At 40.8% G+C, this 22275-nt stretch overlaps 1 pseudogene; it reads left to right on the plus strand.

Annotated features, from left to right (window-relative positions):
• Positions 1-14857: 14857 nt before the first annotated feature.
• LOC147817486 (uncharacterized) overlaps positions 14858-22275 on the plus strand; it is a 101865-nt pseudogene continuing 94447 nt past the window's right edge.

The following is a 22275-nucleotide window of genomic DNA, read 5'->3' on the forward strand; positions in this document are numbered from 1 at the left end:
ATACAGGGAGAGGGGACGTCCAGCCTGTGCTTCAATCATCACTTTAATTTATCAGGACAAAGAGGGACAATGAAAATAAGCCCCATGTTGTGATTTAGGCTGACAGGTCAAATGAAAAGAAACTTGTAAGAACAAATGAACAGTGAAAGAAATTTGATTGTAAGTGAAAGAGAAGGGAGTGGAAGCTAATCAAAGTTCACAAGTTTCATTATGTTTCATCTGATTAGGTGAGATAGATTACACGTTGACGGCAGCAATTGGCAGATTATGAAACTTTAACTTATTGTGATTGTGTTTCTAAAATTGACACCTAGGATACATGCTATTTTATTAGTACCAACTGTTCTCTCTCTACAACTCAGACAGACACTCTTGAGTTGGACACCTGCGACGAATTGACTACACCCTGAGGATGAGTACCATGTGAGACATGCTAGACCCTCTGGTTTGCATCTTTGTTGAGGATGAAGACCAGAGAAGACCAGAGAGCCCTGACTGTTACGCAGCCCCACTGAACATGTATGAGGTCACTTGAAGACTGAGAAAGCCAAGAACTCTGTGACATGACAAGAAGCTCTTTGGATCATTGTCAGGTGATACTGGGAGAACAAGGGTCATCAGGTTTTGTGGAGTCCATGCAGCTCAAGCACATTAAAGCAAAAGGGGGACAAAGCAAATACTAAAGATATTCTGAGATTCATGTACATTTTTCAAAGATTGAACTGGTCCCTCTTATTTTCATTTGTAATGAAACAATTTGTAATGCCGTCAAAACAAATTCAAAACAAACAATTCAACAATTTCTCATCTGTTTTAAAAATCAAACGAAGAATAACTTCAACTGCAATAACAAAGTTATTTCTCTCCATGCAGTGTACACTGTAGGAATGAAAATTTCATGACTTCATTAGAAAAAGAATTGTTTGTGTGTGTGTGTGTGTGTGTGTGTATGTGTGTGTGGGATGGCAACGTGTTGAGATAACAGCGCACGCTGCTGCTAAAGAGACTTCCACAGAAAGACGTGGTTAAAGCTAAGAAACAAGAAGAAAAACATGAGGGAAGGAGAAAAGAGTGAGGCAGAAAAAGGAGTTGGAGAGAAGGAAGAAGATAGAGAATGCCCTGTGCTTTACACACTGCTTTTCCAATGACTCCCTTCTTATTCCTCATAAGATGACTCTGTTCCTGCAGCTTGTTACTTTGCTCTTGGCTGCGTGACAGTCCCTTCCTACCCTCAGCGGTGTGTTAGCCGCGATGAGAGGAGGCCGGAGGCGAGAGCTGAGATAGTGAATGAGGGGGAGAAAAAGAAGGCAAGGGGAAAGGATGGAGAGGTGGAAGCACGAATGGTATAATGGAAGAAGGTGCAGGGGCTGAGAGAAAGACAGAGAGAGAGAGAGGAAAGAAGAAAACAGGTAAGAGGAAGTGTGGATTGAGGGGCGGATGGTGAAAGGATGAACAGATTGATGGAAGGTGTGAGCTGTGAGGAGAGCGAAGTAATATCAAATTTGGAAAGAGATGAATGGAAGGACGGACAGTTGGAAAAGCCGGCGGGAAAGTGAAAGCGTCGGTGAGAGGAAGAACGGTGGCGGAAGAATGAATGGAGGAGAGAGAGAAGCTGTAAAATGTGCGAAAAGAATGCCGAAGGGGAACAGCAAAGTATGAGAAGTCTATGTGTGAACGAGAGGAGAGGAGAGGAGAGGAGAGGAGAGGAGAGGAGAGGAGAGGAGAGTCACAGCTTGCTGGGAGTGACGCATGAGAGAATCCTGAGGAGCCTCCAGGCAGACTTCCACCAATGGTGGGTGAATTCCATCATCCTACAGCCCGATGCCATGGCAACGCACGCAGAGACTGGCTGGAAGTCAAGTGGAAAGGCTGCACGTTAGCCCTGGGAGCCTGAATGACGTGGAGTAGATGCTAACTCGCATTTGCCTGCATATGACCCACCGAGCAACTTACATACATGACAGGACGTGCACTGGGGATGGGGGAGGACACGTCACCCTCACTTTCATACTTTTAGGTAGATTTTCTTACAGCAGATATAATGGATATTTTTTTATAATAATGTGTGAAAGTATAAATGTTAAAACTGTAATTTATGCAGAGGATGTTGAGGTTTCATCCAACTACTGTCATTTTATTTGTAGTAAAATGACCACACAATAAAAACTTGTCTAAGTGTTCCCATGCTTCAGTGTTGTGTTGTAGCTTTTCGCACAGCTCAGTCCTCCTAGGAAGGACAAAACTGTTGGATTCAGAGTCTGCTTTTAAACTGCAGGCACTAAGTTCATGACCCAGCGCCAGCAAGCATCTGCTCCGCTAAAAAGACCTTGGTCACGACACTGAAGCCCCGACAACCGCTGGGTGCAGTGGCTGACCTTGCGCTCTGTTCTGTTCGCTGCTGGTCAAGAAATTCCCCCTGTGGGGATCAATTAAGTATCACATTAATATTCCTCTGCCCTACACAAATCTATGCTGCAACAGTATGAGGCCACAACTCTAGCTGTATATATGTCCATAAAGAATACTGTTGGGCTGATGCAGTGTGGAGGGGTCAGTAAGCATGGCTGAGAGACAGGGTTCAAATTCCAGTACCATACAACATATTACAATTATTGATTTACGATTTCCCATTTTCATGCCTGAAAGAATCCTGTAATACGATTTCAGACACCCCTAAAGTGGATTACCATTCCATAACCTTTACGTTAGCTGAATATCTCACCTTCCTGCCTCACTCCCATCAGTGGCTCGTGACCTCAAGTCTCTGGTCTTGTGTGTCGCACAAGCAAATTGAGACAAATTAAATAAATGTAAGTAGCAGTGGCTAACTATCTAGCTTGTTTAATACTTTACACTTGATTTTCTTACTTTAAAAGTTTCTGAATTAGATTGGATTGAACTAAGGATCAACGCTAATGTTAGCTAGTTTCTAACTTTTGAATCAAGTTACAGTTCAGTTAACTAATGTTAGCTAGTTTCTAGCTAAACAACTAACGTTAGCTAGCTCATAGCACACCCTTTCATTTCCAGTGTTGGCTTGGCATTTCATTACCAATATAAAATGTCATATATTATTATCAAACACTGGTACTCAGTTTGTGAGACAATGGAGGATTAGTTGTTGTAGAGATATGGTTTGACATCAATATAGAGTTTATTATATAAATTTAATTTATTAGCTTTTATAACAGGCACCCCCCTTTTTCACTCAGGAATTCAGTATTTTTCATCTGTTGGATCATTGAGAAATACTTAAATACATGTGTGCTGAAGGCTCAGTAATTGTATAAGCAGTGGTGGTCTAAGTGCTGTACTCAAGTATAATTTTGAGCTACTTGTACTCTTCTTTCCATTTTCAGCTACTTTATAGCCTACTTCTAGTACATTTCAGATGGAAAAATTGTACTTTCTACTCCACTACATTTATTTTACAGCTTAAGTTAAACAAGCAAGAAACTGCACAACTACATTGTACTGGGTTCCCTTTTGCCCTGGAGAAAAAAGTTAACCATGATCCTCACCTCTCCGATTGTTATTGTATAAGTTTGCTAAAAGATTATGGAGATAAACCTTACATGTGTTGGCTCCTTAATAAAGACAAATCCAAAATAAAGTGCAGTAATTGTGCATAATTCAGGTATTAACTGTAAGTTTTACCAAAAATATTGTATAAGTTGTATATACCTGATTTTACCTTGGTAGGTTGATGATGGAGAAACATAATTTTTTAACCCCCCCACCCCACACAGGGAGAGAGACGTCCAGCCTGTGAGAGGGACAATGAAAATAAGCCCCATGTTGTGATTTAGGCTGACAAGTCAAATGAAAAGAAACTTGTAAGAACAAATGAACAGTGAAATTTGATTGTAAGTGAAAGAGAAGGGAGTGGAAGCTAATCAAAGTTCACAAGTTTCATTATGTTTCATCTGATTAGGTGAGATAGATTACACGTTGATGGCAGCAATTGGCAGATTATGAAACTTTAATTTATTGTGACTGTGTTTCTAAAATTGACACCTAGGATACATGCTATTTTATTAGTACCAACTGTGCTCTCTCTACACCTCAGACAGACACACATGTATGTGCGCACATGTGCACAGCCTTTTATGAAATGTTTGCAAGCCATCTTTTGTTAGCTGTGCACAAGGATGTAATTTTCATTTCGGCATTGGAGCACACATCTGCTGGAAACTGCTCAAGACAATGCAGCTATAGTATTGAACAATGACAGTGGTGTGTTTTTAATGGGATACTATTCATGTTGATACTATTCGTGTGGATAATATTCAGACCTAAAGGGTGTATAATGACAAGGACACGTTCTATTGACTCATGTATTTCAATCAGTTATAACCCATAGGTAAATCAATTATTTTTCTTATTTTTGGTACAAATGATGCTGGAAATGGTACATACATCCTTAACATTTATAATGCCACCTATGGAAATACACAAGGACAAGGTAGCAATATTTTTCAGTAATATATTTTATGTTGAAAGGACACACATTTAAAGACAGGCATCATTCGAACCCACAAGCCTCGGTACTAAATCTGCTTCCTAAGCAGTCGACGCATCAGTATCAGGTCTCACACTGAACATGATTACAATGGAACTCAGATAAGAACATGCTCATTACAGTCATGATAATAACCAAGAAGGAAGGTAACTGCCCCCCCCCCCCTTACCCCCCCTTACCCCAGATAACAACCTGTTATCACATGGCCCAACTTCCATCAGCCAAGCACTATCGGCTAGTGACAGCTCTGTGGTTGTCGATTTGTCGGTCGGTCCACCACGGTGTTCCAGACTGAAATGTCTCGACAACCATTGCAGTAAAACTTGGTTCAGACATTCATGTTTCCCTGAGGATGAATCCCACTGGTTCTGGTGATCCTCTGACTTTTCATCTAGGGCCATTGTCAGGTCAATTTTTTTTTTTTTTTTTTTTTTTTTAAATCTACTCCAAATTTATGACTGAAAGTGAATACCAGCAAAATGAATAATATTCCTCAGGGGTACTAAATGGCATTCAGCCATAATGCTGCCCACTGCTGGAACCAGCTGCCAATGGACATCAAATCAACCCAAAGCGTAAGTAAAAGCTAAAAACTGCTCAATTTTCCACCGCCTACATTCAGTCATTTCATGTATTTCATTTTTTATTTATTTTTTTTGAACTTATTTTATTCCTGTAAGCAAATTGAATGACTGTTCATGACAATGTGCTATACAAATACATTTGCCTTGCCTTATTCCTAATTGGCTAAGATGGCAGCCATTATACCTAAATAACACAAAACAGCCTAAAGAACCCTGGCTGTAAACTCTTTGCTTTATTTTAGTGTTGTTGGGATCTTTACTTCATCTGGTCTTTCTTGTGAACACGGTTAAGGTATCTGCAGTAGGCAGGACAATGGCGAACAAGCTATTTGTTGAGAAGACCAATTGTTATTAATAACACCGTGGGCAGAAACGATTTTTTTCTTGTTTTCTCTATCTTTATTTTTTATTTTTTTGAGCGTTCAGCTGCTGGCCCTAATTGCAGGGCCTGACAATGATTTTAGCAGTTAACACAGTGTTTTTCTTTAAAATATGTGTCTTCTTTTCTTTGCTATTCCCTTAGCTTCTCTCTCACTAAACCTCCCTAACTTCGCCGTCTCTCTGTGGAAACCTCATTGCTTTCATTGGCAAGCTGATGGTTCATGTTCCCTTGGTTTCTCTTTTCAGCAAACGTCCCCCCCCCCTTCCTCCTTAATACCACACCAATAATGAGCTCCACTGCTCTAGCAAGACAATCACTCCCCTTATTCTCTGAGGTAAACAATTCTTTCAGGATTATGGACCAGACTACATGTCACATCCCAGTGGTTCACTTGTAAAGGCTTATTTAAATTATACAAAAAAATAAAAATAAAATCCCTGACACAGTTGGCAAACACGCAGAGGTAATTAGACGCCGCTAAGCAGTTTACTGAAGATGTCGACACAAAGACATTAAATTACAACTCTACTGTGTCAGACAAGAGGGGGGGGGGGGGACAGGAAGGGAGTTGTTGACATCAAACACTTACCATGTGTACTAAATCCATACAGAGTGCTAAATCAATTCAGCACATACTACATACTAATTGTCACAGTTTAATCCATCAACTGCTGGATGGATCTTGATGAAATGTGGTTCATGTTCACCTCAAGATGAACTCTAGAGAAGATGGTATTTGTGTCCAGTACCTTTGTTAGTGATCAAATAGATTGCTGCAGGAAACCCAGAAATCAGTTAGCATTTTAGCACTACAGGTTCACTCGTCTCGGCGTTGATGGGTTTTTGGTTTAGATGCCTGACATTAGGTCTGTGGTTAACACAAGCTCAAGACATTTCCATGTTTTATTCTATGACATAAAATAAATACCCCATTCGTAATTTCTTTAAGCTGGTTGCTAACAGGGACGTTAAACATCATCACACCGAATGGGAAAACCAATCTACTCATCAGTCCACCTTTACAGCCTCATGTTTATACTTGCACTCTTGCAAACTATATCTAACTTGACTAACCGTGACTCTTGGTTTGGTTAGGTAAGAAGGTGTACAACGTGATCCTGCAGCTGAAGAGACAGTTCATGCGGAGAAGCTGCTTGTTCTTGTGTTTATGACTATTCACCACTTGATGAGAAAGTTTAGAGGTTATAGTCAGAGTTTCTTTCAGTGTTGTTTACCTATCTCCAGACCAGACCAATCATCACCTGTCTGCAGCTCTATTTTCCAAGCATCATATTTATTAAGGCTCTCCAGCTCTCTTGGTCTGATTAGCTGCTTTGGTTAATGATTGCTGGCTCGCTCTGAGCTCAGGGGGGTAACTGAAGGGTGCACAAAGAATGATCAATTAAGGTAGAAGTTATTTTCTCAAGTTGTAAGTAAGACTGATAATATGAAGCGTTTGCCAGAGGCCGTGGCAGCACTTAACACTTCTGATTCTTTTTCTAATTTCAACCCCTTTTAGTCCACATACGTGATGAACGACCGCTTCAAGCTGACGAATCAAACTGATTCACACATAAGAACTCATCAGGAAAAATCAACAACTCTTAAACTAATGGACCCAATAGAAGACATCACAACAGCAGGAGAAAAGAAGCACATGTTAGACGTGCTGACTGATTATACAAAGATAAATTAGGACATATTACTATCCAAACTGCAGGCCACAGACAACGGCTGGACCTTTGCACCACATCCTAAATATTGTCATGGAAACAATCTCGAATGTCAGAAATCAGATCAAAGATGTCATATTGTATAAAGGTAGATGTCGTCCATGTCTTTTTTGATTAGAGAACAGGTCTAGGTTCTATATTAATACTGTGAAAGTATCAAAGCGCTCAGTCCAAAGAGAAACGCACACAGCCTGTATTCAGAAACTGAGCCTGAAAACCAGCCGTCAGGACTTCTGTAACTTTGTGATGTCACAACAAAGCAGTCACCACTCTCAGCCACGCCCCAAGCGCCGCCCACCTGGACCCACCATCCAAACCTTGCAGGATTTGGTTTCTCAGTGTTCACCTGAAATCCGCTATATTTTTTATTTGGTCACCCAGAAAACAGAGCTTCTCTTGGATCACTGACCTGTTGTTACTACAGCTCCATTGAGATGATTTTTAATACTTAAAACCAAAAATATATCTTCTTATGGATATCAAACCTGTATGCCATTCCATGATACATTCAAAAGCAAGTACAGACTGTACCAGCAGATGTCAGAGTGCTGGATAGGCATTGCTGGCCTCAATGCAGAAAGAGAACAGTTACAATCTCTGAGCACCAGAGCTGCCAGTGTTGTAGTGGCTCCTTCCAGGCAACATCGACACCAAGCCTGTGGAGAGGATCCGTCTTAAGGACAGGCTTGGGAGATGTCTCCCCCATAATCTACACGTGTGTGTGTGTGTGTGTGTGTGTGTGTGTGTGTGTGTGTGTGTGTGTGTGTACATTATGAAGATGCCCTTGAGAGCAGATAATACATTTATTCAGTTTCCACAGCTTTAATCCTATCGATGTAGAGGGGATTTAAAAAGCTGACCCCAGATCAATGTTCAAATGTCACCTGAGCTTTTGCACTAACACCCGTAATATCCTGAACCTTGCAGCCTAATCATGTCTTCACTCCGACACCGATCACGTCTCCACGGTGACGCCACGATACACGGAGATAAACTCTTCACATGCATCTCTCACAGGTTACGGGTTAATTAGCTTTTAAAATCATGAAGTATTCATCCTCTGCTCTTTAACACCTGATTTATGACAAACTTCCCATTCCCCGGTGATTCATGTGTGGCGCTACCTCACCACAACCAGCGTATCATAGTTTTGTAAATGTCACAGCAATAAAAATGGAATATACAAATGGGAAATTAAGGCCTGATGATCACATTAGAAGAAAGATCAGGAGGTCATTGAAAACACTGGGCACAAATATCCGCATTAAAATTTAAGTCTGGCCAGTAATTTCAGATAGGGACGTCTCGATTAAGTTTTTTTTGGCCCTGATCCCGATTCCTTTAATATCAAATATCTGTGGATGAGTCCGATTTGATGCCAAGATGCTCACAGCATAGTAAAAAATAATTATCCACAGAGCAGCCGAAGGTACAGCATGTTGATTAAATATGTGTCTTACACAGAAATAACTATTTTTCCACAACACATTTTTTCATGAGCTACTCGATCGTGATTCAAAACCATGAAGCCAATCAGCATAAATGATTGATCAGGCATGAAACCGGGTCGATGTGACTCTTGAAACTCGATCAGCTGATGGTTTTAATAGAGGAGACGTCTCACTCTGTTGTCGCTGCTGAGCGACAAAAACACTCTGATTGCACAGTGGTGTTACAGAGCAGAGCATCAGTTTCACAGAAAATCAATTTGCATCTTTGTATCTAAAAAATAAAAAAATAAAAATCAGACATATCTATGGTGGTGAGATCCAGGTCTTTGTACAATCTGGTGCACATCTGACAGATGTGTGTGAGTGCCATTCCAGTTTTAACCTGTGAACATGATGTTAGCGCAGGCTAAAAGCGAGGAGCTGCGACCTGAACATTTTCTACACTGACTGAAGAGAGAGAGAGAGAGAGAGAGAGAGAGAGAGAGACAACAGATTGCATAGCACAGAAGCTTAGTGAACTCAGAGTCAGTCACCACTGTGCCCAAATCATGTTTCACATTCACACACTCTAATTTTCACTCCCACATGCAGTGACATGCTGCAACTGTAGAACCAGCTGTATTAAGGCAACAAGCAGAGCTGAGTCGGACCAAAAACAGCAGAGTGAAGAAAGCTCAGCATTTGATCAGATTTATTTTCACTGGCACAATCCATGAAAATATGTCCAGATCAGCTCTGATAGCGACTCTGTGGAAATTCAATCAGTTAATATCTCTCTCAGTCTCTCTTTTGAGCCATACACTCTGAATATTCTGCAATATGATTGTGGCTCAAGCGATTAAACAAACTGTTGGTGTTACCTTCGGTTGTTATCCATGGTAGATTCACCACTGTCTGGTGGTCATGACTGAACGATCACCCTGGAGTTTTCAAATTAAAACAGCGCCAGCAGCGTTTCCAAAAGTTTCTGTTTTTTAGGTCTCGAAAACTCCGGAGCAGTGTGGATGCCAGGTGTCAACGTGGCAAAAGTGAAGATTTTTAAAACTAAAATCTAGTGGTGTGGAGTTGAACGTAGCCCGAGGCCTCAGTATTTGCGTTCAGGTCGTCCGTACAGCTTTGCATTGAGTGAACTAACGTTATTTGGAAAGGACAAAGGCACATTACAGAACACAACAAAGTATTTTTTTTTTAAGGGAATAGTTTGTGAACGCACTCCCTGGGCGAAGCATTAACCAAATTAACCGACGTGAGCAAGATGAAGTTGGTGAAAGGTTCTGATACTTTTTCGAAACTGCATCTGTGAGAAGCTGCTCTGAGAGTGAGAGAGGAGGAGGAGAAGGGGAGTAATGATGTGTGACTGTGGGTCATTTTAAATGACGTGCATCAGATTTAGCTCCAGGGCACAGAAGACTTTTTTCATGCAGTGGGTTTGATGGAGTGTTGTTGTTGTTTACCTTCAAGTAGGAATTTTCCATACACATGAACAAGTGCACGCAGACCCGCACAAGTGGAGATATACTGCGCAGGGCACATGTACAGGTACATGAAGTCAGAAGCTGACATGCATTCATTCAGCTGGAAATGTAACGTGTGTGTAACTCGTAACACACACTCTCACACAAGACACATCGGCAAATCCAGGAGCAAACATGAACATGAAACTATAGGCTCATACTGTAGATTCACACACCTAAGAGAATTTACACACACACACACACACACACACACACACAAGGGGAGAGAGAGCATGCACTTGTTCTAAGGACAACACTGTAGCATGTTTGCATTTTGATGCAATCAGGTTAATGATGATTAATCCTGTGTTTCAGTCAGTAATTCAAATGCCCACATGATCCTGGGCAGAGTTTTTAACAAAGGCTATATAGCTTTTCCATGAGAGCACAAAGCTTTTATATTATCATTATTATTATTATTGTCTTTATATATACGGGGGAGATCCCCCTGTCAGATTAAATTATAATTAAAATGCATGCACCTACATCTGATATGCGGATTTGTAACTTCAGCATTAAAAACAGGAAGCAAGCTGTTCTCAAAACACGAGATCTGAAAAGCAAATTACACGTCCAACTGAGACACAAGTTTGTCAACAACAACATTTTTTTTTTAATTAAGGTTTTAATCCTGCAGATTTTAATCAGATCAAACTATGTTTTTGATTCTATGTACAGTGAGTATTTTTTTTAAAGTCATTCAATGTATTTATATTCTGTATTTATCTATTATATATAGGAGTTTTTATTACTAGTAGTGGAGTCTGACATTGTTGCCCTGGTTTCAAGTTGCAGTCACTCATATGAGGGACTGACAGGAAGGGATCCAGTGTGATGTTTTCTGTTCTGTGTTAGATTAAGTTAATGCTAATGCTGACGCAACGCTTCCTACTTCTGCTGCACAACATTTAAAACACTTCAACTGGACGAACATACGGTGGTGGCTTTTATTGTGGAATAAGCAATAGCCATTTTTAGCCTATTTTCATCGGCGGATCATTTTTACTTTCTCAGCAACACAACACCTTCTTTTCCCACTGTTGTGTGGGGAACCGACGACTTTATTAAAGCAGCCTGAGCTTGTTTGGCCGCTCTACATCAGCCACTCTAACACTGAATTTGTGACTAAGTAGCTGCTGAACCACTGTTTGGAAAGGAAACGTAAAGATTACAATATTTTAGTCTCCCGCTTCACCACTCCTAAAGGGACAAATTCAGCTGAGGCAAACAGAGGTGAGGACACTCTTCAGACGTTCATGTTCCCCTCAGGATGAAGCGTAACAACATTTTAATTTGTCCAACACTCTGGCTCATGATCAAGTACGTAACTAATGGTGTTCCCCTATAGCCTCAGCTGTGTGTTCACTGCTAATTAGCAAATGTTAGCATCATAACACGCCGAACTGAGATGGTGAACGAGGTAAACGTTACACCTGTTAAACATCAGCATGTTAACATGATGGGATTTAACTCAAAGCAGCAATGTACAGCCACAATAACCCATTTTCATCATGTCATTTCAGCACTTTATTTTGGAAAATATCATCTATCAGTCTGCATGCACTGTGGCTAATTAATACTGTATACAGCAGTATCTATGGGGAAATTGTTTTTGTTTTTTTTCTGAATTACAAGAATTTGCACAAAAGTCAAAGTTATTGCATCAATAACATTATAACTACAGCGATCATTAATTGAATCCACTGGCAGCATCTGTACTGGTCCTTTGTGTCTTTCTCTCTAATCTAATTTTTACATTCCTCTGTTCGCTCCTCCTGTTCTTTCACTGATCTGTGTCAGCGTTCATCACGCTTTTTAATCTTCTCTATCGTGTTTCTATGCAGGTTCCCATCCTCCCAGCTGAAGACTGCCGTGTCCCTCTGAATTTCTTTTTTTGTCTGTTCTATTCAGCGGCTGCCAACAACAAACATTTCAAAAGGAAAATTTTTGGTCTCACGAGTTTGGATGGAAACAAAGGACGCAGGGAAAAAAACAGGAGTGGAGCTGGTCAGTTGAGTTCAGCAGTTTGAGAGTTTTTGCAACAGGACGAGAGTGAGAAACTTGAGATGTTTAAAGACTTTAAAGTTTCTTTTTTTCCTCTGAAAATCATAATACAACAAGTGCAAACTTTGCAGAATAAGACTGAAAAAAAATCTGTCTTGCTACAAAAGAAAAATGGAAAAAACAAAGATAATTGAGAATCGACTGAAACTAATCGAGGCAGAACATACACTTAATACAACTTATCTGATTTTTGCAAGAAAACAGGTGCTCTGATATTACTGTACAAAAGTTTTCAAAATGAAATTATACTAAAATCACAATGCTGGAAATGGAAACAGCAACAACAACAAAAAAAAAGCCCAACATCTGAAGGAAATACATTTACATTAAGTTATTCTGCAGAACTAAACTTAAAACACAAATTAAAAGTTTGATGTTCACTCATCATTCTTCCTCTTTTCCTCATTATGCCCTGTTTACCCCGTCCCCGTGCAGTACTTCCTTACTCTCTAGATTGGCTTATAATATACTGTCTTGTTACTTAATTACACGACTGATTAGCGCTCAGAGGGAAACGCTGTCAGAGAGACACAACTAGTATATCTGACAGTTTGAAGTGAAGGGATGTGTCAGCCACAGTCCTGGAGAGCGGCTGTGTTTCCAATTCCAAAAGTTTCAGCTGTGTTTTTTTGCCAGAAGGCAAACAGCATACACAGCGTACAATGCCAGAACCTGAATGTCTGCTGTATAGTCAATAACTGGCTGCCATGTGCAGTATTATAGAGATCCAGTCCTCCTGTCCAAGAATGTTGAGGTAAAGTTTTGTGTAGGTGATTTGTTAGCATATCTGTTGTCACCTCATAAGCCCCTGAAATGAGACCAATAATGTTGTTTTAGATACAAGAAATAGTCTGTTTATTCAGCCAACAGTAACAGTTTGCTTTTTTGGTCATATTGGTAATAATGTAAAAAAAGAATACTTTTAATTGCAGGCCTTGTGAGGACCCTTCCCATTTTTTTGGCTTTAGTTCAACCGTTCCCCTCAATGCGATGCTGGTCCGTCAGTTGGTCGGTCCAGACTAAAACGTCCCAGTAACTGTTTGATGGATTGCCATGAAATTTTGTACATTTTGTACAGATATCCATCGCACCCAGAGGACGAACCCTAAGGCTGTATTCGGACCGACTTCAAACATCGCTCTCACTTTCATTTATGGAGCGAGTCTATCGGTGAGAGGTGACCTGGCAAAAACAGTTCAACCAGGCTTTTACTGAACTCTACATTCATCTGACAACGCTGACCAATCGAATGCGTGTAAACACACATTCCTGGTGGATCACTGTGTAACACGGACTCTATATTTCTACTATTTACCTCATGGGACAAGCAAGAACAGAAAATAGTTGCCGTTGTGAGAACTCTCCAGAATTGTAGGACAGCTCTGTTGTTGCCTCTGGGTCTCATCTCATTTCCATTCTGCTGCATTCAGAGCGGGCTAATTAGCTAAGTAACAAAGTAACTAAAGTCCAGCCTCACAGAGCTGTTGACTCTTGGTCTTGTAATTGTAACCTTGTAATTACATGATCAGTGTCTTAAACCCCTGTAGACCAGCATGTTGTCCCTACTGGCAATCAGCTCTGTTCATCTCATGTGATGAGGTGCTTGTGTTGCCAATACAGACTTCTGGATTGCCATGTTTTATATCATTCTGAGAGGATATTGTTTAAACACACAGTACAGTGCAGTATCATCATCATCATGATTATGAATATGCACACTTATCCATGTGTGTATGTCAGTAAATTCCTTGCCTGTAGTTTCTGAGCTTCTCTCTCTCTCTCTCACACTCTCTCTCTCTATGCCTCGCTGGATTCTCTTGTAAAGACATATGAAATTAATTTCAGGCCTCAATGAATTGCAATGACTTCTCCAACTGGGATTCTGTGTCTGTGTATTGTAGTTTTCCAGAGTGGAGTCAGGGATATGTATCTAACGAGGTGCCTGCCAGATCACTGCCCTTACTCCTCTGGCATGGCACAGCTGAGAGGAAGAGGTCACTAAAACAGATGATGCAAATGTGGATGAGGAAGACTGAGTTCATATTCACCACTGTCAAAACCTTGCCGGTCATCATCACAGCCAAATGGCTGCAAATGTAAATGTGCTAAATGGAAAAGACAGAAAGAAGAAAAAAAAATAGAAAGGAAGACAGTGGTGCTGATGGCGACATCTCGACATGCAGTCAGCAAACAGGAAGAAAGAAAAGTTTTAACTCTTCAAATGTGCAAGAGAGGAAACTTCAAGAGCGGATGCGACTTAGAACTGAAAGTTACGACCAACTTAAAGTTATAACTATCTCTACTTGGACTTGTACGTGTTGCGCCTGAGTGTAACTTTTACGTCTAGTGTGGAGCGTGTGTATGTTGGACAGTCAGACTACGTCTTGTACACAGAATAAATAATGTTAGGGCATTAATTCCTAGGACCTGGCGTCCACATATGTGGACCTCACATCTTGGGTTCTCTAGACCACAATACTAACTTTTTCTCAACAAGGGCCTGGTGACCACATATGAGGATATTATACTGCCACTCAGCGGTGGCAGAAGAGTATAACACATTACAGATTAGATTCAAGATGGCAGACAACACACCCAGACGTTCAAATGGCCACTCCCGATCCCAACCCCGCCAGGTAAAAAATTCAATCAAATTTCATAGTTGATTCTTGTTCAAATATGTATAAAAGTATTCAATGTTTGTTATGGAAGTAAAATTTTACAAAAGTTAGGAACTGTAATGATTTACCATGCCGCTAAACATGATGTCTACATATGTGGACAAAGGGACTTAGTTTTGTTAGTTTGTTGAAAATGTCCACAAATGTAAATTGTATTCTTGGGTGATTTTGGTAGAAAACAATAGTTTACTACAGTACAAACAGATGTAGCATGCTATAAATATGTTATAAGTTATAAATAAATCCACATAGATTTTTATTTGACTTTTCTCATGATGTTTTTTTTCCAGAGCATTATTCTATCTCACAAGTAGTGGAGTTACTGTGGTTAATTGGTGGAGACAACTCAGAGGTGGAAGATTTGTCAGACATCGATGATGTAGAGGGGGATCCTGAATTTCAACCCTCACAACAGGAGCCAAGCAGCAGTGAGGAGGACAGTAGTGGGTATGAGGACCCCATTGCACAGCCCTCTAAGCCTATCAGGGGACGTAAACGTCTCCGTGACGAACATAAAGGATATCGTTCAGATCGTGACATCGCCAGATCACGCACTCCCAAACGTCGCTCTCAGACACAGCAGGATGAGGCTGATGTCTCAAACAATGTCCCTGAAGAGACAACACCAGGACCAAGCCATCAAGAGCAGTCCAACAAAGGGCGTGGGATGCGATGGAGGGCTTCTCCGCTAACACCAAATCAAGGCCAGTTTGAGCATGAGGAGGAAACTGCGCAGGACAGAGAGGACTGGACCCCACTGGACTACATTGAACAGTATATTGATAAAGATTTGATGAAAATGATTGCAGATTGCTCTAATGCTACGTCACTGGCTAGAAGTGGGGACCCACTCAACACATCAACTGACAAAATTTATAATTTTTTTGGTGCCTGTATTTTGATGTCTTGTGTACCATAGCCTGCAATTAGGATGTACTGCTCCAACGGCTTGAGATTCCCTGCCATCACTGAAAAGTTCACACGTGACAGATTTTTCAGACTGAGGCGATCACTCAAAGTGCTCATTGATGATGACGTTCCGGAGGATCTGAGAGAGTGTGATAAATTCTGGAAGGTGAGGCCTTTTCTGGACCGCATTCTGAAAGGATGCAAATCTCAGGCTCGACCAGAATGCGTTTCCATTGATGAGCAGATGATTCCATTCACAGGAGCTTGTCCGTATCGACAATATCTACCAATGAAACCAAATCCAGTTGGCGTGAAAAAGTTTTTTTGCGCAACAGCGGATGGTATTGTGCTGGACTTTGACCTTTATCAAGGTGTAGATGCACTCCTTGAGCAGGTTGAAGAACCAGAGGATCTGGGTTTGGGAGGCTAGGTGATAGATCGTCTGTCTCAAACTCTGCTTCCTAATACAAATGTTTACTGTGATCGGTTCTTCACATCCGTCCAAGGTGTGGAACGCATGATGAAGAAGCAGATGTATGTAACTGGTACAGTTATGAAGAATCGGGTCGCTGCAGCAGTGCAGAAGCTACCAACTGACAAAACAATAAAAAGGACGGAAGAGGTACCTCAGCACAAGTTACCACTGAGGATGGAAAGATTTGCATGGTAAAGTGGTATGACAATAAACCGGTATTGATGATGTCTGCTGTTCATGCTAGAGAGCCAGAAGACACCAAGACAAAAAACAGAAACGATATGTGACCATCTCGCGACCAAGTATTGACCATGAATACAACTCCAAGATGGGTGGAGTTGACCTTGTTGATAGAATGATGAGTTACTATTGCATGAATGGCCGTACAAAGAAATGGACACTAAGGATGCTAATGCACTTTTTGCAGAGCAAAAGGCTGCTCAGGGAAAACTCGAGTGCAGTGTGGTACATGCAAGGTTTTCCTCTGCTTACTGTTACAGAGCCTTTCACACATAGGTGTAAACATGTTCCAACGGGGGAAAAAAATAGTTTGAAGTAGGAGTTTTGGAGTGTAAGTGAAAGGTTTCATGTTTCATGCCATGTTCAGAAATTGAAATGAACAGTAACAATGCAAAATTTTCAGAATGTTTTTTACTTTGTTACAGACATAAGTCTTTCTGCAACTGTTAGCAGTACTTCAAATGAGCCATATTGCTCAAAGGGGCACAATTCTTCTTTCTCATTTTATTTTTGCACTCAGGAAAATGCTGCTGTGTTCTGGCACCAAATAAATAGTTTTGCACATCATTACTCAATTGTGACTTTATTGGTTTCTATCGAAATTTAAAACTAATGTCCTCATATGTGGACATCATTTTTCTCAGAAACTACATCATGTAAAAAGATAATTCTTTGTTGTTACACTCATCAGGTCCCACTCAGCCTAAATAGCAAAGAAAAAATTAAAAATGCACGCCATGCAAGAGTTCGGGTCTTAGGAGGTCAAGATCCCCTCAACTACAGCATCGGACAGAAACGCGGCTGCAGGTGGCGAGTGCGCGCTCTGATTTCCCAGCTTCTTTCACCTCGTTTGAAGTGAACTGTCGCTTAGCAACAATCTCCGCTTCGGGTGAAATTCACACGAACACGCATTGTAAGATCAGACGCAGCTACGACGGCAAGACGGTAAGACCGGCGCAAGAGTTAGGACCTACGTGTTTACGCCCACCGGTGCGATCTTCTCCAGGTTCTCACAGAGCAGCAGCAGTATGCATTATTCCATCTGCAACGTATAATACAGTGCGTAGGTGCTCTTATGCGTAGGAATACGGTGGTATAACGCTTCACAAAGGAAATTGCTTCAGTGAAAAATATTAAATCAAAGTGGCTTAAACACACTTTTGCAGCTGCGACCACATCAGTGCATTGGCCAGCTTTTGTGTGACGGCTCTCCTGGCTGCCTCTCCAAACTGGAAGCGCACTGATATGAATCTACTGCAGGTAATACACCGACCGTGTATAAATACTTCACACAACCCAATGTCAAAGTATCCAAACTACCCCTTTAAGACTTAAAAATAACATGATACAGCAACACATTCTCTGGGGTTAGGCTATTCTGAAAAATGAATTAACACCATTGTGGAATATATCGTCTTGTTTGTCCCTCTATTGTTTTTTTTTCAAATAAGACATCTAAAAGGATAAACTGTCTGAACACAAATGTGCAACAACAATTAAATAGCAGAATGTGGACTATCCAGTGGCAGAGCATTTTATTAAGGCACATAACAGCAATGACAGTTAATTTAAAAACTGAGGGTTTGTAATCAAACCCTGTATTAGAGGATGAGGATAAAAGGGTCAGACTCAGGTGTTGTCTCAGCTCATCCCACATCATTTGAATCCTGATGAGAACCTGTCAGAGTCAAAACCAGTTTATTTATTCTTTTTTTTTTTTTGTAATTGTCAATTTAAGAAAAAAAACCTGGAAATAAAATAAATTAAAGCTTCAAAACTGTGCAGATGAAGGGAAGAGGGGGGAAGGGTTAAATGAAAGAGAATAAAAGAAGAAAGACAAGAAGAAATGGAAACGGTTCATCAGAGACATGTTTCCAGTCCCGTGGGGGAGGGCAAGGGGGAAGACAGTCATCTGAGGGAGAGATGAAGGTTGCAAAGAAGGAAGGCAAAGTGATGATATTCAGCATGTCAGGCCCTGGACTTGTAATGGAAGAGACTACTTGGCTCCGTTCCTGAGGGACCCGGTCCTACCTGAGAGCAGGCGAGGTCAGCAGCGGGGAGGGGAGTGGGAGGCAGACAGATGGAGAAAAGAGAGAAAAATTAGAAAGAGGCCAAGCAACAGAGAAAGTGATGGAGGATGAGGGAGACTTGAAGAGAGAGGGGTCATGTGGAAAACAACGGTTCACCTGTATTACTTTCCCTGTTCACAGCTGTCAGCTGCAGACCAACGGGGTTTCCCGCCAATCCCATGTCTGATAAAACATTTGATCTTTAGAGTGAAACGAGATGAGAAAAGCGAGAGAGAGAAAGAGTGAAAGTGTTAATATAAAATAGAGCGAAAGAAGAGTGATAGGAATCTCATAAATCCGAGACAGAAAGAGCGAGCGAGCTGCAGAAAGCATTAGTGAGCTTGTGAACAACAGATCCAGAGAAAGAGTGAGGGCAGTGGAAGTGATAGGGATCTCAGAAATCCTACAGACGGACGGGGGGAAACAGAGCTGGAGAGGGCCCTTCTGCAGATGAGCTGTTTTTTTGATGGCTGATGCTAAAAGTGATGCTAACAGTAATGCTAGCACTATTTTCCTGAAGCTGCAGGGGCCACTGACCTTTTTTCCACTGACCATATAAGGATTTCCCCTTGCATTTTATTTTTGCCACAGCAATCAAATCCAGAACAACATTTGGATGATCATGTGACGCAACGTCAACGTATTCTAAATAAATTGAGTGTTATCTAATTAAGCCATAAACACTCATCACACAGAGAGACTGTTATCTGTAGCACACAGGCATTTGAATAGTTACATCAGACATTATCAGCTACCCAAAAAAAGAAAAAAACCTTCTGCTTGATATCAGTCTAAACAGCAGTGAGCTGAATAGACAGCACTGTCAACTGGTCCAGTTTATGAGAATAAGCATCTATTAAAAGGGTTTCTCTGCAGCTGAACGTGATTTCTTGCTGGGAACAGGTAGCAGCAATATCGGATGCTCAAATGAGTCGCAATCGGAAAGGGAGGGGACGTGCTGGGGCTAGCTGGTTAGCATGGTAACGTCAGTAGAAGAAAGAGAGTTAACACTGGCGTTGCTTCCCACGACTGGAGACAGCTGTTACTGAGTAAAGGAATAAAGTTTGATGCCGAATTTGCAACGTTTCTTCTAGACTGGTAAGTAAACAGCTGTTCATGCTAACGCTGGCTATATAATAATCATAATCATGTTGGCCAAGGTTCATGACTTGGATTGACGTGGTGTTTTTTTTATGAGAAAAAAATATTCAAAAGGACTTATCATGCTTTTCCTCATTTTGTGTCATATACAGTCTATAGCTATAACACTACAATGTCAGATGTCCATATTAAACGTGGCTAAAGTTTCAAGTAAGGAGGTAAATGTAAGTAAAAGTAATTCCTGTGAGATTTGTGAGACTCAACATGAATGTACTTTTGTTTTGCATGTCCCCGTCTCTCTCCCTGACTTCCCTGTCTCTCTCTCTCTCTGTAACTATCAAAGGCAAAAAATTCCCAAAGAAATAACTTCTTTTTTTTTTTTTTTTTTAAATGAACACAGAGTTTTGTCTGAGTGATAGAATGAGATAATGAGCAGATTATTATAAGCAACACAGCAACGTTTTCACATAACTGTATCTAAATCCATGAAGCTGGAGTCCATTCAGTGCCTGGCTGTTTTTAGCTAAAATTTTCTGCCTGTTTGAGAGCTGTAGACTTACATCCCCCAACTGAACGCTACAACAGCTGATCTCATTGATGAGCACGTGCTGAACAAAGTGAAGTGAAAGGACGAACAGAGTTGACAGAAATCTGCTGATGTAGTGTTGGGCTGATGTCGTGCAGAGCTCTGGTTCTGTTTTACACGTCAACGATAGATTATCTAAACTGGTACAAGACATTCGGGCGAAAAATTAATCACTCTGACGAATCAAAACTTCACATTGTTGGAAATGTTGCTTGAGAGAAATGTAAACTGCACTGTGACCCATTCGTCTTGCTAACCTGTCAATCGAAAACACAGCTTACTCACTAAAAACTTTATATTAATGTTCCAGTTGCTCACTTGTTTACAGGCATTTTTCACAGCAGAGTGACTTGCCATGACAACAAAGCATAAGTGTAACTAATAATATTAATGATGGCTCCTTTCAGTTTAGACTGTGACACAACAATAATCTAAAGCTACTGGCAGTTTCAAGACAGATTACAGTCATGATTATGTTAGTAATACTCATGTGAAACTGACTGATGAAAACACAAGACAATGTTTTGCTCCTCGCCTTAGAGGTGCTGTGTCCATTTTATTAGGTACGCCTTGAGGAAGAATATACAGACTTCAGTGTATTCAGTGTAGACTTGCTGACACCTACGAACAACTCTATAACCCTACTGAGTTGGCCCCTTGATCCTTTCATCAAGGAGAACACCCCTTCTTCCCTCTTGCATCACCAACGCTTTATCGTCTTAACAACAACGTACCTATAGATATGTTGATTCAGTCTAAGGGCCCTTCCTGCCCTGACTGTGGATATGCCGATCCAGCCTAAGAGGCACTCCTACCCCCTTGATAACTTGAACCTAGGTGTTACACTGTTAGACCTCTAGAGAACATTACCTTTTGTTTCTAATTTCCTTTCCTGTCCGACCAAATGTCTGTAGTCCCAGGTATATGCAAATACAGTTGTCCATCCCATTGTCTTGAACTGTAAAACTGTCCCCCTGCCCTTCACTCTGGGTCAGTCTACTGCCTCAGACCCACTCTGTGTCAGTTGGCTCACCGTATCCCGGGATACCAATAAACTTGCATCACTACAGCAAACTTGAAACTAAGGACTTGAGTGAGTTTTCTTCTACAGCCTCTACATTATATATCAATTCAATAAATCCACCATTAATTCAAATGTTACATTTTTGTGGTGACACTGTCGGAAGAGTTCCTGAGGTCACAGATAAAGCTGGTGTTGTACTGGACTGTTATATTGAGAGTGGTTTCACTTCATTTCACATACACGAGGGGGACTTAATGAAGGTTTAATGCAGTCCGGTACAACATTATCACTCACTATGAACCCAATGTTAACACAGAGCAGAATCAACACCTCTGCGACACATTGCAGGCACCATTAAAACAGGCTTTACACTAGAAAACGTGTATTGGATTCCATTAAACTGCACAGATGTACCTGATAAAGTGGCCACTGAGTCAAAGCCTAATCTCACAATTAAAAGCCAGATTATGAAAACAATGTGACAGCCTGTTTCCAGTTTCATCCTATCAACTAGACTATTACAACATTGTTTTCCTGTTTAAAGAGTTTACATTTCCTTCGTTCACAGAGCTGTTTAATGCCAAAACCAATTTTGTGTTTGTGGGAGAATCTCAGTGATTTTAACACAAGACAGTGTGCAGGCTGGTGGTAGTCTTCCTCTAATTACACAGAATGTAATTAAATTCCCCTGTTTTGTTCAGTGATTAGCAAAAACAAGATTATTAATTCCTTCCTTTAATTCAGTTGCGAATAAATGTCCTAATACAGACAATATACCATCTTCCTTTTGTCACCAAAGGTTTTGTTTGAAAAGATCCTGACAACATGAAGCTCAACTGATATAAAATGAATGGACAACAACTGTGGGAGGACAATAGCTTGCTCCATAATTCATTAAGACGTTGCGATGTGAACTGCGTGAAGGGGTAACAGTTGGGAT

The sequence above is a fragment of the Seriola lalandi genome, unplaced genomic scaffold, assembly GCF_002814215.2.
Source record: "Seriola lalandi dorsalis isolate HSWRI2012SDOR001 ecotype SW California unplaced genomic scaffold, Sedor1 jcf7180002054951, whole genome shotgun sequence".
In the NCBI taxonomy this organism is placed as follows: domain Eukaryota; kingdom Metazoa; phylum Chordata; class Actinopteri; order Carangiformes; family Carangidae; genus Seriola; species Seriola lalandi.